General features: G+C 41.9%; 1 long non-coding RNA gene across 1 annotated transcript in view; it reads left to right on the top strand.

The window, feature by feature from the left end:
• Positions 1 to 26,029, top strand: part of LOC140255931 (uncharacterized) — a 134,354-nt gene that overhangs the window by 25,107 nt on the left and 83,218 nt on the right. Inside the window, exon 2 of the long non-coding RNA XR_011904615.1 lies at positions 12,561 to 12,676. This is a non-coding gene — a long non-coding RNA (uncharacterized lncRNA). The remainder of the gene's footprint in view (positions 1 to 12,560; positions 12,677 to 26,029) is intronic.

The following is a 26,029-nucleotide window of genomic DNA, read 5'->3' as shown; positions in this document are numbered from 1 at the left end:
AATTTAAAGCCTTCTCTGAGGAGTGGGAAGTCATGGTGAATGGGACAAGCAGTTGGTAGTGATGTAAGGGCTGGGAACATGAGGAAGTTTGGGAGAAGCAGGAGGAGGGACACCTTAGGGGAGAAGGGATTGTTCTCCAGGGAGTGGGCTTTGGTGAGAGGAGAGAGACGTATTATGGGGGCGTCTGAAATCCTGCCAGCATACTAACTAAAGCTCAGCATGTGCTCCAGGGTGAGGAAGTGGAGGCTGTTGTGTAGGGCTGGGTGTTGTTTTTAACGCAAGTATTTAAAACCTTTGTGCTTGCTACCAGTCAGAATACTTGAGTTAAAAACCTTTGGTTATACTATGTCTGTTTCATGTTGTTTTTTGTAGAAGGAAATCTTGAAGTAGAATACAGACAAGGATGAAGCTGTGGGAAAATGACTGCCTAAGCTTTTGGGATGCTGTGGGAGGTTTCGGGGCTGGGACCAGCATCATCTTAATATAGCAGTGGCCCTTCCCATGATAGAGTGCCCTGCCAAGGAGTTGTGGGGGCTGCAGAATGAGGTAGTTGTGTTGTGTTCAAATGTGGTAACTTTCACATGCTCTTGTCTCAGCAAAGCAAAGAGGAGGAACTGTGTGCTTGTCAGCCATGACCTGGAGACAAAGCATGGTGGGCCTCAATAGGAGGTGCTGCTTTGATACTGCAGCTTATTCCCAGGCCATACGGTGAGCTGCACTAGGGGTCTTATCTACCCAGGAGAGCATGAGGTGGTGTGAATGTGTCCATGCTGACAGTGAACCTGTGTGCCTGCAGTGTGCTGAGCAGTTACAGTTTTGTCTGTGTTCCTGGGGGATTGGGGTGTACTGCTACAAGTGTTCCTGCAGAGCATGAGCATGGACTGGCTGACTATGAGAACAGGATGTCTGTATGGGAGAAGCGCCAACGTTCCCGCAGTTATCTGTGGAGATGTCACCTGCAGTTTAGTTGGTTGGAGGTGGCTGCTCTCCAGGCAGCTATAGAAGAAATGCTGATTGAAGCTGCTTGTGATGCTAAATCTACCAGGCTGCTAGGGGGGCCTGCAGGAACTGTGAGGTGGTGCCAGGCCTCCCCTGCTAATTTGGTGTGTATCCTGAGAAGAGATTGGAGATTGGCTTAATTTTAAAGCTGGCTTCCTTCTGTGAAGCCCCTTGGGAAGAACAGCTGTGTCTTCTTACAGCTGCTTCTGGGAGTTGAAAAATGTGTCCCTGTCTCAGACATTGAACATAGCCCCTTTTATTTATGAGAGTGAAAAACAAGGGGAAAAACATTGTTTTAAGAAGGACTAAAGATGTGGAATGCCTACAAGCACTGCACCATGCTTGCAGTTTCCCAGCTGGTGCTGCTGGAGACTCAGCCCCTCTGCAGACAGCAGCAGTTGTGCTGTGCTGGCAGTGTCCCCTTGTCCTGGTGCCTCCCACTGGGGCTCCTCCTGCTCTCCCTGCTGTTTCAGCTCATCCCTGTGTCTGTCATTTCTCTGCATGGAGTGGAAGAAATAGGCTGTTTTCTGTTCTCTGACACCAGTGATTCCAAATACTTTCACTGCTGAAATGTTCTGCGTAGTGAGAGAGAGAGGGACAGCACAGTGTGGAGGCTGACAAATGTCCATAATCTTGGATAAGGAATTAATGCATGAAGACTTTGTTTGTGGAAAAATACATATTTTGAAAACAAAACCTGTTTGTGTTTTGGAACAAGTTGCGTGCAAGACTTGGTTCCTGTTTGTTTGTTTCCTTATGTGATATTGTTGATTTGTTTCATTGCAGCCGTACAAACTTTTGGTTGGAGCTTTTTGTTTTGTGTTGACATGCAAAGGAATTTTGTATCTGAAAGTTCAGCTGCTTTTGACTGCTTGAGCTGTTCTTGAGTCTAGGAAGCACAAATAGCATGGAATGTGCAGAGGACAGTTAAGCCATGCAGTCAGCCCTGTGAGGGCTTTTTTGCACGCCTGTTCTCAAGCATGGAAATAGTCTACTGACGTGCTAGAATGTTTTTGAATATTACCATGTGTCTGTGTCTTGAGCTCATGGCACTTCTAAGTGTAAATATTACAGAAATACAGCCATTCTCAGTTTTGGAACAGGTGCGTTTTGGCTGCTCTGTTCAATGTTGGTTTTTTTGTTGGCTAAGCATTTTGTTCAAGGGGAGACCTTAGGAAAGTTCTGAAGGACCAAAGTGATATTGCAGACCTTGCAGGTAGCCCAGAGGTAGAAAGGTGCCTCGTAGTCCTGTTTGTGCCCCGTCTACCTGTGACGCTAATGTAACTACTGAATCATTTAAGGGAAAGGGAAAACATAATTATAAATAGGAGTCACAGCACAAGAAGGTTGTTTCTGTGAAGGACTTCAAAGGGAAGAGGAGAAGCTTGAAAGCCACGGCTGAGCAAAGCAGTAAAGGGAGACTGATGGGATCAGAAGGCAGCATCCAGCAAGCCAGATATTGGTGCTGTATTAATAATGGGAGGAAAAAAAACCACACATGAATGCATGAAACTCAATTATGAATATAGTATTAGCTTGTTGAAAGTCAGATTATTAAAATATGGGATCTCTTTCAACATATGGCTTTTTTTTGTTGTTTTTGCTTTTTGTTCAACAAACGATTTGTCAGATTTAAGAGCTAATCTTGTTCTGTAGTGATTGCGTACTACAGTCTGCAAATTGGAATTAGTTCTTGTGCTTTTAAAAACCTTGCAATATGTGCAATCATTTCTTAACGGGCTCCTTTTCCCTAAAATGTTTGGGAGGGCTGCAAAGTTACGACAGATGTCAGTTCTGCCAGGTGTTTGGTAACTGCGTTCTGATCTTGAATGGACAAACACTTTGTAAGGAGGTGGTTTTCTAAGAAATACACCATGAAATGAAGCAGATTCATAATCAGGAAATGTCATGTAATATTTATTTTATGCTTAATGACAAGGTCCCAGTTGTAACTTTTCTCAATGTGTATTGTAAAAAAGCCTTGAAGTATTTCAGCGAGGAGGAAATGATAGGGGAGAGCACGTCAGACAGCACCACCTACTGTCCCGAGGTGGGATGTGAAGGCTGCAGCGAGACGGTCGGAATGGTCCTTTTAGAATCCACCTCCCCAAGTGTTTGCTGTTTCAGTAGCAGCTTGAAGCCTCTCTTAGCAGTTCTGGGGACTCGTACAAGGATGTGTTAATCTCTTATTTTGGGAGTCTCCATTAAAACTCTGAAAAGCTTTGATTGCAGCTGCTTTCATTTGGCATCCTGAAATTTGTTGTGAAACATCAGGACTTCCCTTCTAGACAAGTATACTGTTGTTAACACAGGTTTACTATCATTTAAATATTTAAAGCTTTCCTGAATTAATCCATACATCAATGTATAAAGTAAAACATGAACACAGTAAAAGTATACATCAATGCATAAAATTAACACATGATGAAGCTTTGATAGAGTCATCACTTGACAATCTACACACCCTGAATCAAATTGCAGATAACTATCAGTGCATACTATTTTGGCAATACCCAGCCCTTGAAACCGTTCTGACTAAATGCAAGTAAATAGCAAACAGATCAGGTGAAGTCTGAAGAAAAGGTGATTAATTTAGATGACAGTGGTGCTGGCTCAACCACCCCTAGAAGGTGCACTGCTTAAAACAGATCCTGAGTGGAATCTAATGAATAGGAAAGTTGGCCATGAGGGCAGAGAACGTAATAAAACATCAAAAACCAGCCTCCCCCCAACCCTCAACAAATGAACTTGTTGTGTGGTTGTGTTATTTGCAGTGAATAGAAGACAGACCTGCAAATAAAGGGTGGCAATTTAGAGCTAAGGTTTCCAGGTTTGCCAGCTTTGAATTAAAAGGCTTGTGTACCTGGAATGCTTTTCTTGGGGAACTACAGCACAGAGAAACAGCATGCAGCACTGAGTGCAGGATTATGAACAGAGCATACCTGTATGCTGAACTCAGCTCTGCCTGCCCAGAAAAGAGCTGCTTAGAAATGTTGAGAGATGAGTTTGGGTTTAAGATTGGGCTTAAGATGGGATTTCTGAGAGTACAGGGCTGTTTGGCAGAGGAGTTTCAAGGGAGGCCTGGAGGCAGCATGTAAACAGGCTCTTAAGCTGTTCAGCCATGTGTGCAATTCCTGGGTGAGAGGCTGTGTTGCCTTAGCTCTCATGGGGCTCATGCTGAGGAGGTGAGAGCTGCCCAAGGGCAAGGTGTGCTGCTGTTGGCACCATGTCCTGCTTATGCCAAAAGAATAATAATGCAAGCTGCTTGCAGTGACAGCAGAGCCTGTTTGTATCTGTCTGCAAAAGACTACAAATGTACACATACCTGCTATCAGGCTTGTTAGGAAGATGCTTGCTGGGAAGTGCAAAACTGGGTCAAAACTCTTCCAGACTTATTGCATATTGCAATCTGGTTTTGGTTCAGTTCCCTTTTCCATTCATTCCAGATATTTATTTTATGGCTGAGATGATAGAATACCTTGTTTTTGAAGACTGCACAAATGCATTTGATTGCTTTAAGATGTATTTACGGCTACAGTGGTAGTAGTTCTCATAGCAGATACAGAACTTCAGAAAAATTCTACAGTATATAACAATATCTTAATGTAACTAGACTCTTTTTCACAGGGCACATATGGTATATTCAAACAGCTCTGTTTTCGTAATCATGGTTTTATGATGCGTCGCCTCTTGTATCCCTGAATGTGGTCTTATTGAAGGCTGGGGAAGCAAAATCCCTCCCAGTGTAAGAACGGAGCGAGTCTGAGACTTTTTCACAAGGCTGAATGTATACAAGCCTATGGGGCCAAATGAAATTCATCCCAGGGTACTGAGGGAATTGGTTTGTGTAGCTGCTGATCTGCTCTCCATCATATCTGAAAAGCTGTCAGGTGAAGTCCCTGGTAGTTAGAATAAAGGGAAACACTTTGGTGGCTTTCTGTGATGGAGAGAGCATCAGTGGGCAAAGAAAGGGTATCTGTTGTCATCTGCCTGAACTTGTGTAAGGGCTTTGGCATGGTCCCCCACCACATCCTTATTTTTAAATCGGAGATGTGGATTTGAAGGCTGGTAGATGAAGAGCTGGTTGGAGGCCATAGCCAGAGGGCTGATGTCAATGATTTTGTGTCCAGGTGGAGGCTGGTTATGAGTGATCTCCTTGGGGTTTGTCTTGAGACTGGTGCTCTTCAATATCCTTATCAGTGACTTAACAGTGGAATTGAGTGTACCCTGAGCAAGCTTGCCCTTTTGATGCAGCCCAGGATGCTGTTTGATTTTTCAGGACTGCAAGAGTACACTGCTGGCTCATGTTAAGTTTCTCTGTCAATCAGAACTTCATTGATTCTCAGTAATATTTTGCCAGGAGTGAGGAACTGAAGGGGTCACTTCAGTGTGAAATATGAAACACTTTTAACTTCAGATTACTTAAATAGTTTTCTCTGAAAATCTAGTTCTGCACTTTTCCAATTACAAACTCTGATGCTGAATCAGATTCTCTGTTTCTTGAGAAGTGTGAGTAACTTAATAGAGAATCTTAATTGGTGCACTGTTTATTTGTCTCTGTGCTCAATCTGGCCCTGGAACTTGAGGTTCACGCATCATTAACAATAATGTGCTACTGGAATGATTATGGAATCCCTTTGATGCTGAGGGGAGCAGTAAACACATACCTAGCCTGTGTTTTTAAGAACAGGTGGCTTAATCTTTCACTAAATAAAGCAATAATTTCGGCATATTCTGGTGATTACAGATAATAGTTATTTGGGTAATATTAGCTTTTTCAGGTGTGGCATCTTGTTCTAGGTGTTGTAACCTGTCGTTTACTGCTTCGGTGTATTCAGTTTTACGTGGTAATTGTCTTGCTGAAAACCAGATTATATATCATTTAGCTGTCAACTATATTGGAAAAATGCCAAAAAACTCTTAAACAAATGTTACTCAATAAGCAACAGTGAGAACTTGAAAACAAGTTGACTTCTTGCTTCATGTTTGTTAGATGGTTAATAGTTGCAAATATATATATCTGAATTAGACCTTTCTTCCTCGTTGTCATCTGACCATGAGCATTCTGGTGGTCTTTAAAGGAGTTTAACTTTTGTTAACCTGGCAGAAGGATCTCAGACATCACAAAAAGACCCTCAGACTACTCTGACTCAAGGAAAAGCCTCAGATAGCCCCCAGTTCAGCAAGGTGCTTCTAGACGAAATGCTCTTGGAGTAGAATTTTGGTGTAATTTGTTAGACTTTGACAGCTCGTCAGGAAAAAGCTAATGGTCAGCGTTGCTTAGAGTCAGAAACAGGAATCTCTATTGAGCTTCCTTTGAGCAAAGCAGGGAATGGTCTAACCCACTTCTCTCACACCACTTTGTTGTATTTTGTTTGCACTTACCCAGCAGGGATGAGCTTTTCTACAGATGTACCATGACCGAGTTTGCATGTATGCTGACTTAGAGGAGAAAGCTTAAACCCAGTTTTTGGGCTACATCCATTTATTATAATCCAAGTTAAATCTCGGTAGTTTTTTCAGGACAGCTGGTTTGTTTTAGGCACTGATGTGCTTCCCTGTCTGCAGAATCACACAGGATTTAGTGTATCTGTGTCTATATATGATGTGTGTATTGCTTATGGGGGGGGAAGGGGACAATTCTATTACTTCTGTGACTTTCCATAACCATGAAAGAAAAAATGGTGGGGGACTCAAGAAAGGTATCCAGTCTCAAAGCCAAACTTGGGGTTTTCTGAAAAGCTCTTGAGACTTCAGAAGCCTTGGTTGTATGCTTGCAAGGTTCCCATGTCTTTTGATGTAGGATAAGGCTACTCTAGGTCAAACAACTGAGCTTCTCAACTGCAAGGATGCCTCACTTCCTGCTTCCCTGAGAAGCCAGCCCTGCTTCCCACCCTACCCTCCTGCTCATCTCAGCCTGAAAGAACTTGTTGGATTCCATATGTATTATTTTTCCTGTCAGAAAATGACTCCCACTCGAAACAGGATTAGGGAGGTTGGCAAAGAAAGAGTAAATTTAATTATAGGACAAAGCAGCATTCTCTCCCCCAGGACTCTTGGCTTCAGTTGTCACTTTTGATGCTTGTTCTTTATGAGTGGTATCTGGTTGGCTTGTGTTCCTTTTCATCTGATGGCATCCTTTTTACTCCTGTGCTCCTGCTCTGTTGTACAGATTTTGGATATTGATGGAGCATGATAGGCAGTCCACAACACACAGTGTCTTCTGCTCCTAGCTGCAATGAGATTATGACATGGTGTTGTGATCCCATCTTAGTTTAGATGTTGTGAAGGACCCAAAGCATGAAGAAAGTATCTCTGGGACTTCTGCAGTTGATAGAGAAAGATGAGCATCTCCAGGGTGTTTTTCCAGATGTAAAAAAGACTAAACTCTTTTGTGCACACATATATATATATATATATATATATATATATATATATATCTTCTTTCTAAAGGAAAACCCACAGTGACAAAAGTCCTAAAGAGTGCTGGAATGAAACCAGAAGTTACAAGTAAAAAGCTAATGTTTGGACATTGATTCTGTAACAATTATTACACATCCGTTAACTTTGTGTGCACCAAAGTAAATGAAGACCTTGTAATATCCCGCAGCATTCTGTGATGATTTTGATAATCTCATGTCATGTAGTTAAGGAATAGTAGCACAAGATGCAGAGCACACTCATGCCAGATAAGTGCTCGATGCTCCAGTGATATGTGTGCTGTTTTTATCTGCATCTTGTCTCCCTAATGCTGACTCTTGGCCATGTCCTCTGCCAGCTCCTCCTGGACAGCTGACCCTGCAGCTGAGCATAGCACCAGTGTGAGATGCTTGTCTTCCTGAACTGCTCTTGCCTTGGTGCTGCTAGGAACATGAGGGTTGTTCATGCTGTGGTCTTTTGTACTCCTGTAAGCTGGAGTGCTTTGCTACTCTTCTTAATGAACAGAGATTGACAGGATATCCTGGAGCTTTGGGAGAGCTATAGGGTATACTGAAAGACTCTCATTGGGCTTTGCTCTCTGTCTGGCAAATGAAAGGGTACGAAACCAAATGTGTGTCAAGTCTACCCTCTTCCTTGCCTTTAGGAAGCCTGTGTGGAAAACTGTTATCCTCACATTTTGTGTGCATTGGTAAAAGGAGCTGTAGGCAACACCTTTCATACTGACTTTGCAAAGAAACAGAATAATAATTCAAATATTGCTTGATGGAACTTGCAAGGCATCTTGTTTTTGTATATTGGGATGGGGCAATGAAGAACTAGGATTTTATTTGTCACTTCTCTGTCCTTTCATATTTTAGATGCAAAATGCACTCCTGCATTAGTTGCAGAGTGACACTGATGGTAAAATGGGAGAGGGGTAAACCATACTTTACAGTCTTACATTAAGCAGGTATTGGAGAGATAGAAGCCATGGAGAAAGACCTTTAAGACTGAGATACTGCATGCTTCTTCCAAGCTCTTCTGTGTTTCTAAGTTCTGGGCAAGGATGCCTTAAAGCTAATGAAAGACTTTGTGAGTGTAATAAGTTTAACACAGTTATTGAGAAGTGGCATTTCTGCATCATAGAATAGATGTATACCAAAGGAAATACTGGATACTTTGTTTTGCCCTTATCAGAACATCTTGATGAGGTTGGTGAGATTTGTTGCTTATTGCATAGAATCAAAACGTGACATGTTTCAGTCTTTTGAGTATGAAAAGGCATTTATTGCGGGATGTTTAAACTTAATCTTTGTTATTCACTGGGGAAGTGGTTGTGTACTGTCTCTTTTTCTGATCAGCACTAACTGAAAGGTTTTAAGTGCCATCATAAAATGAATAAAATACTTAACATAAATAGAGATTAGTGATGCTCTGGTTCAGAGTTTCTGCTATCCAGCACAAAGATTGCTGAGGAGAAAGAAAATGACAAAAGAAGCTTCACGTTTTTTGCTCACGCTTTAAAAATCCCCACAGCACTTACAAAATAGATGCTTGCTTGTTTCTTGCTATCTGCATTTGCCATAAGAGGACTTACGTAAAACATTCAGCAGACTGTAAGAGAAGTGTATGTTGTAGTTGTGGAATTAATTAAAAGTTTAACTTTAAAACGTGAGAAAACTGGGAATGTTTAACATCCCTGTTTCTGCGAGCGGATAATCGAGACAACTTATTTTATTAAACCTTTCTCTTCCCTTGAACCTCATTTTTATCTTCTGTTTCCATACTTCAAACCAAATGGCTACGGTTCTTCATATTTACACTCGAGTAAGTGTTTCCTCACATATAATAATTACTGTAGAAGTAAAATTATGTAAATTAGATATTTGCATCATTCTACGCTTCTTTGTATGGTGGAACAGGGGAAATATGAGTTGAGTTTCATTAGTTCTGCCACCAAGAAGCTGTCAGGAACTCTGAAATAAAGAATATCGCTTGTTGGGACTTGCATAATTTCTTCTTTCTATTGGGTACTTCAGGCAAGAGAAGAGTGAGTGCTGAATGTTACCAGCGTTACCCATTTTATCTACACAAAAGCTTTGTCTAAATGCTGACATACACAACATTGTAGAAAATACTGTGTTAAAGATGTGTGTGGCTGTAGCTTACACCTGCGCATTCATGTGTTGCATTTCAATGGGCTCTCATACCACGTGTTGAAGAATAGCTTTTTCTGGGCTAGAACATTTTTTGCATTAACACAATAAGGCGTGTCTTTCCTTTCTGTGGCTTCTAAAGTCCTCTAAGAGTGATAGGGGATAGTTATAGAGTCGATAGAGTGATAGTTACTGTGGTGCAGCAGTACAGGTGCTGTGCCTCCCCGCTGACTTGTGGTTCCAGAAGCAGAGCTGCAGAGCTGCGCACTGCTCTGCATGTCTCTGGAGACAGATGTTGCCTGTCAGTCTTGTTCTGGTCAGCACCGTCCTGCCGTTGCTGAAGTCCCATACAGGTCCCCCCAGGTTGGCAGCTGCCCTGCTCACAGACCAGCAGTGATTGTGCTATCCTGCAGCCTCACCCTTCGATCCATCCCGCTCCGACTCCTGATGGTTTTTCTTGGTGAAGTGCTCTGAAAAGCGGAGTGACAAGAAAGAAAAACAAAACAAAAACAGGGAAAACAAAACAAAACACCCAAAACAAAAGCCGCACGGTCGGTCAGCGTTTTTAGTTTGCTGGAGAAACGCTGCTCCCTAGCGTTCAGTGATGGGCTGTTCTGGGATCACTGCACTTGTACTGCCGCAGTCGCTCCACGGTCTCATTTCGATTGATGTGACTTACAAAGGAGGTAGCCGCTGGATGGAGGGACTTTCAGCGGGTATTCGCTGTTATGCAGGCTGTGCTGACTTCTTGCTTTTGGCTGTCTACTTGCTGGCATGCCATCTCTGAATGGCAAACAGACACTACATCCTCACATTGATCCCAAATGCTGTTTGGAGTGTGGCTCAAGATGAGATTATTTTTTTCCCCTAGGAATTAAAATAGGAATAATAGTATTTTAAAAAGCCAGATTTCCAATAAGGGCTGAAGAGCCCTGTGGAAGCATACTTGTCTTTCTCAGGGTGTGGACCAAACAGGGGAAGGGCAGAGCTCTGCAGGAATTAGGAGTTAAGCACCTCCAGCAGAACAAATCTAGTTCCTTTCAAAGACTGAAGCTATGATGAGCGCAGGTTTGTGCTTGCTTATGTCCCTGTGCTGTCCTCTGCTGGACTATGTTTTTTGTGTGTGGTTTTGTTTGTTTGTTTGTTTTTTAATCCAAGACTTTTACTGTAGTGATTGCTGACTATAAATTGACAGAACTAGGAATAGAACTGAGAAGCTTTTATTAAATAGCAGCTGTAACGTAGCATCCATATCTTGTCATTCACTCTTTCCTTACCTTGCAGTGAGGCTAGAGGGAACGTAGAGGCCCAAGCAGAAATGGAGCAGAGTCATGAATCACATGTGTGTGTTTGCCTCATTCTCACACCTCAGTCCACATCTTCCCAGGACTTCTCAGACCTCCTAAATTACCACACATTAATTAACACAGTGGTGCTTCACGTCATGCTTAGTGATGCTCCATAACACCTACTAGCTAACAGCCGTGACTCCTGCATCACATGTAGGCACATGGAATTGCAGAGGGTGGGATTGGGAGTGAGAATGCATTCCTATGCAATGCAGTTCCAGCTCTAGTGAGAAATCTCTGATGTGCAGTCTCTTGGTGGTCTCAGTTATCCTCCCTGCTGTGAAGCTTCTCTGAACATTAAACTGAAGTTGTCTGTGCTGTATGCTAAGCCTGTTACTTTCTGCCTGTGTAGTTACCAGTTTATTCTCTTCCTCTGACCAGCAGCCTTTGTAGCAGTGTGTCAGAGGATGAGCGAGAACTCATTCCATGTATTTGTGACTTTATCGGGACAAAAAATGAGGGTGATCAGTGGTGCTGTTCTAGCCACAGGCAGCTTTATGAGCCCCATTAGCAGCCCTACTTCTGAGAATAAGGGTTGTCTTGAAAAGTTCTCTTACAAGGAGAACTCTGTGTAACTCCAGTGGGATAGAACCACCTTTTTATTTGGTAGCATTCTTTCTCTTTCCCTTTTTGAATTGTAGTATTTTTTATGTTTAATATAATATGCCTGAATGTATAAGAAGTAATTAAAATGCCTGCATAAATGCTTTTGTTACTAGTAATTTTAATACATTGAAAGTTATTCTCATATCTGAGAGGATATTAGCTGGAGGCTTTTTCTATGTGCTGGAGGTCTGGTGTATTAGAGATCAGGTGAATTAGGGATGTTTTAGGTGAGGCTGTAAACGTGTGGGATCCATCTGGTAGGAAAACAGAGAGAGGATTAATTTTTAGGACAAGCCAGGAAAACTCACAATGTTGATGTAGGAATGTAGATGTTTGTTTTCAATTCATTTGCTGTCTGGAACAGATTAAAACCAGCAAATCCCTGCCTTTAAAGGATAGAGCTGGTCGAACTGCAGCTTGCTTCAAATGAAGCAAAATATTGGTGTGAGGCTAGTGTGTTCCTGGCTGCAGGCCACACAGAGAGGGGGGAAAACTGCCTTGTGATCATTTCAGTCTCTGCTCCCTGAGGGCTCTGATGGCATAAAGATAAATGTATCCTAAAATGTTTTTATTTATTTATTTTTAAAATTATTTTTGAGGAGTGTATCCGTAGTGAAGTTGCTTTGCAGTGCTTTCCCCCCTGCATGGAGTGGAGCTGTTTGCTCTGGGACACAGCCAGGCACAGCATTGCAGGGCTGTAGATGAGGGCATTCTTGCTGCTGGCTGGCAGCTGGGGAGCAGCAGGCAGTGGGGCTTCAAGACTGGGTCTCCTACTGTACTGAGCCTGAGGAGTTGGGGCTTGTCAGCAAGTACTGTGCAGAGCTGGAGCTCTGGGAGAGCAAGTCTTAGCAGCTGCAGGGAGTATAGAATATCTTTACCAAAGCACTACTACATTCTACTGAAATGAGCTGACTAATAGTTTCCCTCTGTCCTGGTTTCCCACACACACTGCTTTTTGAGTTTTCATGGCCTGGCTGAAGTTGGCACCACTTGGTAGCAAGGCTGACTCCAATTCTTTCTTCTCTTGTAGGAAACAAGTTTTTCTGCCCACTTGTCTTCAGAAGCTAGAGGGTGAATCTCGTTCTCTTCAGGCATCTCAGCTCGGACAAAGCGAAGGAGCCTTGGATCTTCCTGGTGCTTCATGTGGTAGGTGGCAGAACTGCTGTCATTACTGACTTCAGGGGTGTGGGGGGGAGTCATCCAATGAAAGGCTCAATGTCTGTTGATTCCTACCAACAGGCAAGCTCTGATCTCACGATAGCAAGTGTTTTTGATAAACAAGTTCAATAATTCTTTTGGATCAGGGAAGGAAATGAGCAAACCTACTTGATGTATAGAAGGAGCAGAGATTGGGTTTATGCTAAATGAAACGTGATAATTTTCTCTCTTGCTTCAAGAATGAGATTTTGCAGAATGAGTGGACTGTGACATTAGAGTTAGCAAACTATTGTGTTTGATGGGTTAAAGTGCCAGGAGGAAAGTGTTTATTTCTGCTGTAATTAGAAAAGCAGTGCATAGAAAATCTGAAGGTATCCACCTTTAGATTAGTTCCAGGCTCTCTTGGACCCCCTTGAAACAATTATCTGTCTGCAGAACAGACCCCAAGGAGTCCACTTTTGCTCCACCATGTGTGTCAGAAGTGTGGTAAAGCAGAAACGATGTAAAAACTGTGGAAGATGTGTCAAGAATATCTTGGTTTACAGTCATTGTAGCCTCATAAGTTTTTGCAGTTTGTGGGGGAAATGCCCTTATCCTCTCCTTCTGGCCATACATGACATATAGTAAATATTCTGTTTCTTTGGGCAAAGTTGTAACTGCTTTTTAGGCAAAGGTTGACTGGTATGGTTTTCTTGCATTGGTGTGAAAAAGCAAATTTCCTCTATAGAAATTAATGGAATGTCTTTGGGAAGGATGTCCTAAGCAAACTCAATCAGCTGTCAGGGTGTGGGTTGCTAGCGAGTGCAGCCCCACACTGGCGTGAAGCAAGAGTGCTGCTTATTGAAGGATTCATTCTGTAAATGCTGAGGTTACTGTTTACAAATGGAATTCTTAAGAACTGCAAAACTTGTTGATACAGCTGACAGTCGAGGTGTAAAAATTCCTTAGAAAATGGGCATTTAATCTAACAAAATCAATAATTGCAATATTGATGCATCTGTTGTCCTTGTTTTAACCAACAGATACAGGTCTGGGGAGATCATGACTCCCACTTGATTGTTCCCTAAACACAAAAAGCACCTGGTTCCCTGTGTAAGCAAAATATGTTTGGAAATTAACATCTTTGTTTATCCTGGGGTCTAACAGAAATCTGCTGCAGGTGTTGTTTTTCATTTGACATTATACCTTAGTACCATAAGTGAAGTCTGCTCTCTTAAGGAAGGACCTTACAGAAAGGCAGAATTCCATTTAAGACCACTTTAGCTCTTAATCTAAAGGTGCGCATGGGATTTGAGCATTGACTTGCATTCACTGTGTGAATAAGACTTACATAATACTTCTGTCCAATTCTACTGAAGGCTGTTCATTTTTCCTGCTTCTGTTTTCCTCTTCTGTTGCTAAACAAGAAACAATTAGCCAATAACTGGGTTTTAACATTAATATGAATGAGGCTCTAACAACAACCTATCAAATTATACAGAACATCAGAATCCATAACTTTTGCTTTCTTAAATATTTTTAATTCAGTATCTTCTGTTTCAAAAGAGTATAAGGGCCAGATGATTTAATTTATGCTAATAGTGGAGGTATCTTACTGAACAGCAAATTAAAATGTATTAATAAAGAAAAAGATATAATTTCAAGCAGCAGCTACAGCAACAAAATTCCAGGTGGAAGGGTAGAGTCTCAGTATTTTATCTTAAGTTTGTGTGTTTAGATCATATGTCAAATACCAGCGCATGGTGCAGTGATTGATAACCCTGTGTTAATGAGATGAGAATGAGAAGTAGGAGCATTTTGGGTTCAGGAGTAATTGGTGCAAATAAAAAAAATAAATCCTCCCATGACTTGAAAACTTCTAATTGGAAATGCATTTGTCTGGAAAATGTGTTATTGGCATTTTTATAATAGATTCAAAATCATTGCCTAAGTGAGACAAGTCTTTTTCTATGTGTTTATTAGAAATTATAAGCCTATCAAGCTTGATTGTTTAGAGGATTTTTCTTCTATATTGTTGTTTGCTTTTTTTAAATCAGTGGATCATTGCAGAGAGATCTTTTCCAGCCTAATTTCCCAGTTAATTCTGGATCACTTTAAGAAGATTGAATATAATTTTTTGAGAAGCAAAACCAATGTGCATGTTTTTAAGTTAGAAAAGATGTGAGTTCTGATTTAGCAAAGAGGTTCTCAAATATTTTTTGCTGTATTGGCTTAGCCTCGAGAATCCCAGCGTGTTTATGTACTTCTGCAATCTGCAAAACTGGGAAGAAAATTCATGAATGTGGGCTCTGTGAACTAGCAGTGCTGAGGGAGTCGTTTTACTTTTGTTCCTTCGTGGTTGGAATGATGGTTTCACACCTTGAATTCAATAATCAGATTAAACTGACAAAATCAGAAAACACTATTGAATGGTGAGGTACAAAAACATGACCTGGTTAGGGCAGTTCTTAATACAACAGGAGCCCCACTGCATTGTTGTCTGTGCTGGTGTGTAATGCAGGCTGTTGGCTAGCAGGTACTTTTCTGCACTTTATGCTGGAAAGCAGTCTTGGCAAAATCAGTGTTTTCTGTTAGTTGGGACCAGTCCCATCAAGAGTAAAAAGAACTGTTTGCCTTGGATTGTTTTCTTACAGGTTGTAGTAGTTTAACTCTTTTAAAATTAATCTGATTGAATTCAGAAACTTTTGTTTATATACCCCACTGTTTGCTTGTTTGCTTCTTGTTTTGCTTTATTCCCTTGTATACACTATAGTATGGAGACTAGTTATCAGTGCACAAAGGAAAACAGAAGCTGATGATAAGTGCACCATTTTTCTGAGTTTGACGAGCCTGTGACTAAATGTCCATGAAATACATGGAGTTGTAAAATGTCAATTGCTTGTTTCTTATGGGAAACACTAGAGCACAACAGCCCTCTTCAAAACCAACGTATTCACCTTCTCTTGACCTGCTGTATTAGGCAACATTTAAGAGATCAAAATGTCAATTCTCTCTATGTTGTGAATATGGTGAGACAGCAATATTTTAAAGCATTCTCATGGAACTGGGAATTCCAACTTGTTTGAATTTGGTAGCGTTACATGGTAACTGGCTATATTTATTTTACACATCTAAAAGAATGCGATGCAAAATGAGTAATGTTTCTGTGCCAATTGAGAGGTTTTCTGGGGTTGTATAAAATTATAGTGAAGAGTCAGTTCTTGTTGGTGAAGCGTTTCCAACAGGAACAGTTCTTGTGTCTGAATGACCTTAATGCTGTCTAAAGTATATCTGCACACCAGCATTACATCACAATTTTATCTTGCTTGTTTTGGTGACCAGCCCAGGTACAAAAGTGTCACATGTCTGTGACTGTCAGCCCTGAGCATCTCTACTGGTAGGTAGCCCCGGGGTTGGAGTCTCAGTACTGAATTTTCTCTTGAATCCTTTTTTCTTCATAGTTGCCACTGAGCCAGAAACAGCAGGCTGTTTAACAGCACCGTGTTAAGCCACTGCTGTTCTTCCTGAGATACGAATAGGGATTATTTCTCCTTTTCTTTCCTAGCAGCAATTTAGCTGCTTCTCTGCATTCCATCTCTGTTGGTAAAATGAATTTTTATTTCCCCAAATTAGAGGAATGTATTTAATATTTGCAAAGTGATGCCTTCAAAGAAGTGTGCCCAAAGTACTTGGAATGAGACAAATTCCCTGTATCAAAGAGCTCTGAATGTGTCTGCGCACCACAAAGGGTTGTTCTGGAAGCTGGTCTGGGTTGCCTCCTGCTGCTGACTACAGGGAATACATTTCACCAAGACTTGTGAGCATCTGTTGAATTATGAACACTTGGCAGCACAGAGCTGCAGTGGCACATGCAGGAGCCCTAAGGGCCTGTTACTTTCACCTCCCAGTCCATTACAGTTGTGCTTGCTGATGTGGACCCTAACCTATTGCTGCCAAACCTGGGCAGAGGCTGGGAAAGTTTGGGAAGGCTGATGAATGGGAAGTTATGTTTTTCTGTGTCATGTGTTCTACAAAAGGTAGTGAGGAAAGCATCAAAAAAGGTGGTTGTTCATTCAGCCTTTCTTGTCTGTGAAGTCTGTTTTTTTCAGTAAGAGGGCTGCTGGGAGCATTGCCTCTATTATTTATAGGGCGGTGGGTTTTCCAACCTGTGCTCTCACCAACAACTAGAGATATGAATTGACTGCAGTCTGGAGTGGCTGTTCCTCCTCTGCAAGCTTGGAAGACAAAGAGCCATTTGAAAAGCAGGATAACAAAGTAGGTCAGTATTTGTTACAGGATGAGCACGTGTGGTCTTTAAGACAGCTGAAGAAATTCTTTCTGAGCGTCTGCATTATACAGCACTGAACAGTTTGGCAGTGCCGGTTTGGCACACGGCCTTTATGAGAGCTGCATACCTCAGTGCTAAGGGGATTAGAGTCGAGCACGTTTTAATGAACACCTGTGAAGAGAGAGAACCTGTTTAAAAGAATAGACATGCTGTGCTTCAAAGTAACCCATGGAGAGAAATATGGAGAGCCATTTTTAAAGAACGCTGTGCAATTTAACTAATCCATCTAAAAGAATAAACTTTCAATGCACAGAATGACAAAATGCAAGAGAAAGCATAGGAAAAGGGTTGTGTTATATGGCTACACCTTTCTCTGTTACACTTCTTTTTGTTCTTAATCTGAACAAAAGCAAGAACGCTTTGAACCACCTCCCTGGAACAGCTATTCAGGCTGTGATTTTAGTGGGGTTTCTCTATGGCAATAGGATTATGCACTTAATGGGTGTCAGTTGTACCTGCTCTGTGCTTTTCAGCTAATAGTTGTTCTGATCCCTCAGGAAATGAGGGACTTTTGAGTGAGGATGTAACGATCACATTCACTAAAAGAGAAGTAATAGAATTTTTGCTGACCGATTGTTTTATCACCGTTAATGCTTCCTTATGATGGTAATGAAAACTTGGAAATATTCAGCTGATGGAATGCTTTCTGATGAAGGCTGAGCTGGACTGTAAAAGGACAGAACTGGTGATCATGTAATGGCTTTAGGAGGCTGGCACAGATGGCCAATGAGCGGCATACAAATACCAAAGTGAGAGTCACCAAAGCTCTTTTCAGAGTACTGTTTTGTGCTGAATCTCAAATTTCTGCTATGATGTTCAGCTCTCTGCAAGGTGTGATTACTTAAGGTGAGCTGTCAACAGGTTGTCTCTTGTCAGGTTTCTTGTATCTATTCAGATGAGACTGGGTTTGGTAGACACAGAAATGAGGGAACTGCATAATCTAAAACATGTACAATGAAGGGAAGTAAAGTCTCTTTTGAGTCAGGTGGAGCAGCTTAGAATGGGACTAAAGAAAGTGGGATTTAACTGAAGTACTGAAGATCAAACATAAGAACAAATAGGTAATTTTACATAAATCCTCTTTGCTTCAGAAAACCTGGGTCGCTGGTGTTCCAGAGCAAACATCTTTTCTGTCTGTATAGATGCTCTTGCTCTCAGCACATCACACCTGTGCAGCCCATAGTGCTCTGTGGCTGAAAAACATCCCTTGGAAAAGTAAAACTGATCCCAATGGTAATTTGCTATTTCTTGTTTGGGGAATTTTGCTGCTGCTTTGAAATGTGGAAAAGCTTAGCCTGTGTTCTGTGTGTGACTTACAGAGCTCATGGCTTGCCTTCTGCTAGATGCTTTTTTGTTTTTAAAGAAGAAATCATCTGCTCTTTGGTTCTTGTGAAGTATGTAAATAACTCGCAGTCTCCCAGAAATGAGGAGCTATGGTGGAACTGGACAGGTACCAGGGAAGATGACAGCAATCAGGATCGATCCTCCTGAAGCTCTCACGCTGCTGGGGGAGCCGTTCCCCGCACAGCATCGGTGTGGGGCTGCCCGGTCCTCTGGTGATGGCCCGGCTGCGTTTCCTCCCAGCAAGTCAGGGCTAATGCTGCGGCACGAGGGCTCGTCATGCGCCTGGCTCCAGCGCAGCAGCAGTCACTGTCCCCGCTGTCACCCGCAGGCGGGGCAGTGCTGGGAGGAGGGGGCTGAAGCAACAGGGTACATTGATTTGTGTGTCAGGTGCACCTTGCAGGAGTTCAACTGCTGCGGGGGAATGACGGGGAGTAGTTGATCAGCAGTCCTCAAAAAGTGGCTTTAACCAACTTCAGCAAGGCTGGCTGTTGTGTGTGCTTAGGCTTGAATTAGATCAGAGATCTACTTGCCTCCTCATACCCACTGCTGCAGGGGGAAGCAGTGCTCGCGGCTGGGGCAGCCCCTAGGAAAACAATAAATCACTTGAAGCATCCTCTGCTTTAGAGAAATGTGTTTAAACATCAGGCTGGCTGTGGGAAAGGTGTGCAGTTTGGGGAGAAGGGATACATATTTCTCCAGTCAGAGTCATCAGGTTGAAAATCCTTCAGCTTTGGCTGGAAAATTTTGTGCAGGAGGAAAAATGAAATGTTTGCTCTGGGTGAGGGAGTGCTGTAGGATCTACTGACATTGCTGGAAAATGTCATGTTTCTACATGGGGTATTTTCACTCCAAGAATAGAACCAACCGTGCTTATTGTGAATGTCATTTTAATGATCACTAAGAGAAACTAGTGGGTTGGGTTTCTTTTTTTGGCATTGCTTTTCTGCTGCTAAGCAAACCCTTTGTTGCCCAGACAATCAGCTGGTGGGTGGTTGCATGCCTATGCTCTGTGCTGTGGGGCTGGGAGCACGGGGACTGCAGGTTGCTCTGTACCACAACTCAATCCAGTACATACGCTGTGTCACAGGCATTGATATCCATCCCTATATGAGATGTGAGCGCAATGCAGGCTCGGCCCCTGCACCTTTGTGCAGCTGTGTGGCCCCAGCCGGCCTGACTGTGCATGTTGTACTCAACAAGTGCTGCCCTCTGAGAGGCTGTTTGTGCTGAATGGCAGTGAAGGGATGGCAGTCCGACCCATACAGTGTTTCTGGGAGTGTTCTACGTACTGTATGTTTGCTTTTCTGTTAAACACAGTAATGCTGTGCGAATGTAGTGCCCAGTTCAAGACAAAAAAGCACTGGGGAATAAAACAAACGTAGTCTCAGTAATTCACTCCTTGTGTAGTAATTTATCCCTTAAAATGAGATCCTTACTAACCAGGAAGGTCTGATAATTATTCTGTCAGTGTTTCTGTTATTTAATAAAAAAGATGCATGTTTTTGCTCACAGCGCACAGATTTTAATACATGCATTCCCTGCAAATTAGATACTAAAACACAGAAAGCTGCTGGTATATTTTCCCTATGAGCATACTGTTCAAGTGAGTTTTGGGTTGAAAGTTCACAAGGCAGAATGGGTTCGTGTTCTTGTGCTTGCCTGTGTGATACAAAGCTTCTCTCATCCAATGTGCTGCTACTCGGCTGCACAAACAGCAGCATTGAACAAAGGAAATATTAGAGAAATACACTCTAATTTTTGCTAAGATAAGTAACAAAAAAAATGTTATGGCAGTTTCTGTCTTCATATATAGTAGTATACAATTTTTTTTTTTATCAATGAGAAGACCCGTAAGATGCTTACATTTGCATATAAATGTATTCTTATATATGAATAATATTCTTGCATGTACATTTTTAGAGATCTTGCTGGTGCATAATTTTGCATTTTTTAGTTAAAACACTAAAAAAGAGTGAGAATGTTTTCCAGACTGCTGCTGTAGTTCTCTTGGGGAGAATTCTTGCTGATGTAGTTCTCTTGGGGATGCAGGAAGAGGCTGCAGGAAGGGCCTTATGTTGCACATAGCTTGTGTTTTACTTGAGTGAGTGAAAGGGATGGATGTTGTTCGTTGCTAATATGGTGAGCCTTTATCCTGATCTTTTCAGGCTGAAGCATGGCAAGGTGCTCAAGCGGTCTGTGATTTGTTTGATGAAAGATAGTTAGCGTTAGTTCTCCATTAGGTATTGGGTTTGCTCTCTGGGGCTTAATGAAGATGCACTGCCCTCGGCAGTCATTTTCCCTCTCTGTGACAGCCAACTCACTGCTTGTGCATTTAAATGGCTGTGCGTTTCCTGTGTGATAACCCCAAACTCCTGAAGTTACTCTGCAATCTCATGTAAACAAAATGTCGTTAAGGGTCTGGCTTGAAGTTTTATCAGTATAAGGATAGTAATTGACTTTGTTTTGTTAGATAGCAGAAACATCAGTGCTGTCAGTGAACTTGTATGAATGCTGAAATTCTAGATAAGCTAAAATAGTTATTAGAGACCCTTTGGCTACAGAGTGTCTGTCTGGCTTCAGTGGCTGAAGTTCAGACTATTATGATCAGTTATCCTGAACCTGAAGTTTCTTCTCACCTTTCTGTTCTGGCTGTAAGATGGGTCTAAGCCACTCTCAAGTTGGGCCTCTAGGACGACTATTCCTGGTGCTGGGTCATCCTGTTGGCTCCACAGGTGAGAGACAAAGCATTGGACTGTCTTGCTGCAAGTGAGCTTAATTCCTGGATGGACCATTAGAGTTGTGCTAGGGGGAGTAGTGAAATGGCACTACTTTTAACACATGCCAAGTCTGCTCAGGATGGCAGAGGTGTGTTTAGGTACGCCTGTCATCTACAGTTGCCTGGCTGCCTTTGGTCTGGCCTCCCTGCTCGTGTTTTATCTTAGCTCACATCCTAGCTGGGCATGCAGTGCACAGAGCCAGAAGCAATGCAGAGCCCTGTTTACACACAGCTGCTGCTCTGCAGTGCACCACCCCATCTGCTGCCTTCCCTGCTTGCTTTCCTGTTCACACTTCTTGTCATCAGCGGAGCAGTTTTTGTTGTGTTAGCTAATGCCCATTTAGCTGACCTAGACTTTTGATTGTTAGAAACTGCAAAGAAGCCTTTAGGTGGTTAACGGATACTTTTGCAAACAGAAGAAAAGAGGATTTTTGATCGCACTCAGCTTTAGAGGAGCTGGAGGAACGTGATTTCGCAAATGTATCTCACAACAGTACACTAATTCTTTGTCTGTCTCCAGAGGCCTCAGCCCAAAGGTAGCTGAAATTCTATACCATAATTGCATTCTTTCAAAATTGCGGCTATAAGAGACCATAGTTGTTTCCAGAAAAATGTAAAAAATGGGATGTGCATTTTTCTGGACATACGTAGCATATGTTAACATTCAGTCATAGATTACTTCATTAACCTTTGCTCTTCAGAAGCCTCAGAATGGAGAAATATTGGAAGGCAAACTGGGCTGGGGGGGCAAGCTGAGGGGTTTCGGGAAAGGTCAGAATCTGTGGAGTTATGTCCACAGCCGCTGCTCAAACAAACAACTCCTGCTCTGTCCCTCCACAAAGAAGCCAACGTGCTATGCAGGTGCTGCAGATCCTGTTTGTCCCTCGTATTTGTTTTCCTGTACGTTATAGTGTTCTTGTGTGGTTTGTTCATTCAGATTGTTTTCTCAATCTTGAAAGGAAGCTATACTAACAACTGGGAAAAAAGAAACAAACAACAGATAAAAATGTCTTTTTAAATGCCTTTGTTTAAAAGGCAATGGAAGGAAAGATACTTGAATGACTTGGGCCTGAGATGCTGATAGAGTAGCTTATCAATGGACGTAGGTTTGATTTAGCTGTAGCTATTTGATTTTTTTGGTGCTGTATTATTTTTATGACATATTTTGGTATCCACCTAGTGGCGATAATAAACAGAATGCAAGTAAATGCAGTCTATATTCTGGATTCAATTTTAAAAGTGACTTCTCATGGCCAGGTTATAAGCCTTTGAAATATGGGATCATAATAGAAACGCTGACAGTACCTTAACAGTCTCTGTGATAGTGTTTCTCTAATGTAAATAAATGGTGCTATAGGGCTTTTTATTTCCACTCTCCTCACTTTATTCCGAAGATGGTTTTATCATTCACCAGCTATGAAACAATCATCTTTTGTGCCTAACCTGCCAGACTGCAGCGGGTTTTTTCTTTCCCTCCTCCTCTGTGGATGTGAAATAGAATGGGACAGATAGAGAAGATTTATGCTGTACCTGTTCTGTCCTTTAGCGTAGCTTAGCCAGAAGACTTCACTGCTGTCCAATGTTATTATGTGCTTAAGTTCAGTAAGTGTGTAAATAAGGACCTTCAATCTGAGCCTTGAAACAGATGATCTTTAAAGAAAATGGCCTGAGAGTATAATTAAAAGGATGGTCTTTAAAGTTCCTATATAACTTGTATGTTGCATTGACAGAAAGTAAACCTTTTCTCCATAAAACACTAGCATTAAAAGAGTGAAAACAACCAAAGCCGAAAATCCATCCAACCCAAACCAAGTGAAAAACAAAAAGAACCCCACAAGTAAAAACCCTGATTTAAGCGATACCCAGGGAAACACCCATCTGTTACATTCATTCATTTAAAACCCCCTCTTCTAAAGCCTGTGTTCTGAGTAGCAATTGCATGGAGGGAGAGAGCAGGTGGGGCATGTTGTCCTCCGTAAGGGAGGTTATCCTGAAGATTGATGCTTGTAAGCTGAGGGCAAAGCTCTTTTGTTGGGGAAGGGATGGAGCACAGAGGCAGGAGGGCAGAAGTGATCCTGCTCTGCAGACAGTCAGCTGTGGTTCCTGGGATTTCTGCTCTCTTCTAACTCTGGAAGCACCCAGCAGAGTGGGAGCACCTTTGCTCACTGCAGCATGTTGCAGAGCTTCCTGTAATTACAGGTCTAATTGAAGCGTGTCTGGTATTCCTGTGTTTTACCTGGAATTTTGTCTTAGAAAGTCTACAACATGCTGTTATTATCTGGCGCTAGTTGTGGCTTTCTCTTCAGCTATTTCCTTGAGCTAAATATGCAAAATTGAACAGCCCTTAAGGGTTATTTAGCAGGACTTTTAATGAAATAATAGAAGCATTGCACTCCAGCGATTTCCCCATGTGGGGAAATGTCACAGTCCATCGGCCTTTCCTGAGAACGCTACATGAAATTACACCTATTTTCATTACTGTGCTCAAGTACAATATTGTTAAGTAAATATTTGCACCAGAATGTGACTATCCTGAGGTGTGAGCTGTCCCACAAGGTAAATAATTAAAGGATGTGCTTTCTCTAGCAGAGAAACTGGTGCTTGATATAGGTTTGATCATTTCACGTGTCTCTTTGGTAATCCATAACTGTCTTCTGCAATTATTTTCATTGTCCAGCCAAGCAAAGATAAAAGGTAGAACATGCCTCTCTCGCCTGCTCCCAGGGAAACTCCATTACCCTTCAAAGGCCACGTGGCAGTGGCAAGCCAATCTGAGGGGGAAGAGGCAGCCCGCAAGGACGAGCTCAGGATGAGCAGAAAATGAAGTTGTTACCAGACAGCAAACAGCAGCCCTCGGTTCTTATGAATATTTGAATGAGTAACTAAAAACAGCTCAGTGGACTCTAAGCAACTGTGACAGCTGAAACTGCCTGGGAAACTAGCAGTCTGCAAGGACTGCGATGAAGAGATCAGCATTGCATTTCTACCTACACCTCCATTGCTGTATTCTAAAACTTTAGCAGATTCGTAGTCCCCAAATATTTGTTAGGAAAAAAACTCTTTGTATGAGTTTTCGTAGCGAGGTACCTGCAGAATCTGTCTAGAAATTGAGAATTCATTAAAATACAATGATTTCTAACAATTTACTCGAGGCAAGAGAATAGCCACATTTTCTAGACATTGAAATATTGATGTTGCTGTTGCTTATACTCATAGCAAATTGGCCCTAGTGAATCTTTCATGAATATCTTTCAGCTGGTTCCACGTGGAAAGAAAGATGATGAGGACAGTTTCCCTGAAGCTGAAACATTCTGAATAATCTGAAAAAAACAAAAAAACAAACAAACAAAAAAAAAACAACAGTGGGGGGGAATTGGGGTTAGGGGGCAGGAACTGTAACAAGCAAACTATTGCAAGGTTAGTCATTAGTTTATAGCAGCTGAAAAGATCTTACAGCAGTTCTGAATGCACTACGCTTCTATTTATATTACAAAGCTGCATTTAAAAATGCATTTGTTGTGACCTTCCTGGTTATGCAGACTGGAGTTAATGTGTTGTATTTGAGTTACCAGCACAGTTTACTGATGTGATCGCGCTTTACCAGGTTCTTCTTTCTAGGGCTGCTTGTATGAGGGTGGGTTGCAGAACTGAATTGCTACCATGCTGAAAACGCTGGCAATGGAATCAACTTGAGTGACATCTTCCACGTATATATTTTTTATTACAATTTCAAGTTTATACAATAAATCTGACTTGAGAGCCAGATGAACTGTTCAGATTAAATGTAGCTGGTGTGCCATGTATGAGTAATGCATTTAAGCAGGAAGATGAAGAGCCTTTTTTACAAGAACCGAAATTACCTTTTCCAAATGGCCCTTCATTCTGACACATGTACCATTTTGAAGCAATGACATTGGCATCAGCATAACATCTGCAGAGATGGAGTGCTTAGAGAGACTGATGTTGCCACCAAAGCAGCTGTATCTAACCTGTTCCTAAGTGTTCACCAGCAGTGATGTGGGAATAATCGCTCCTACTATAAAAGACAAAGATTGGCTGACACACCTCCTGAATTCCTGCCCAGACCTCTTTTCTATGAGCTCGGGAATTAGAGTGCCACAGTTGAGTCATCTTTCTTAGTTCTCTCCGCAGTTGCTCCCCTGGGAAGAGTAGGTCTGGTTCTACCCACTGTGTCAGTACTATGAAGGAAACAATGTTTCCCAGTAAGTGTGGGATAAATCACAATTTGGGCTACAAGTCAGAACTGAATGAAGAATTCTGAGCACATTTCTCTTTTAAATTTTGTATCAGTTGCGATATTAGTAACGCTGTTTTGTTATTTAGTTTGGTTGTACCACTGAAACTTTACTTGTTTGTGGTTAACTGATGAGATTTCGGTTGCTTTTTGGTAGAATTACTTTTGTACACCTTTTTGCTCTATGTTGTGTTTTAAGGAATTTGCAGTTTTGTTCCTGAAAATCTGATGAAAGCTTTTGTGGACAAGGGATGGCTTTACAAGGAAGAAAAAAGAAGGGTGGGAGAAGACAGGAGGAAAATCAAAATTCTCAAACCACTGGAATTATGGGGCCCATAGCAGAGTAAATGCGTAAAGGGTGCTTTCTTGGTTCCCAGCACTCTGGTTATGTACAGAAAGACCCTGTGCTTTGCAGGTTGTGGTGGTCTGCTCATCTGCTCTGTTAATTTGAGATTATTTCAAGTGTTGGATTATTTCAAATGTTTCTGAGCTTGACTATACCTTTATAAACCAAAGTTATTAAATGCCGTAGGCAGTGGGCTTGAGTAGATCTAGAACAGAGCAGGGCTTGTCTGGGAAGACCTGTTTGCAACAAGACAGTGCTCCAAGAAGAAGTGAGCTGAACTGCTGTTAGAAAGG

This window comes from Excalfactoria chinensis, chromosome 9 (genome assembly GCF_039878825.1).
Source record: "Excalfactoria chinensis isolate bCotChi1 chromosome 9, bCotChi1.hap2, whole genome shotgun sequence".
NCBI classification, from domain to species: Eukaryota; Metazoa; Chordata; class Aves; order Galliformes; family Phasianidae; genus Excalfactoria; species Excalfactoria chinensis.
The sequence above is the reverse complement of the archived record's forward strand: the minus strand, read 5'-3'. Positions and strand labels throughout refer to the sequence as shown.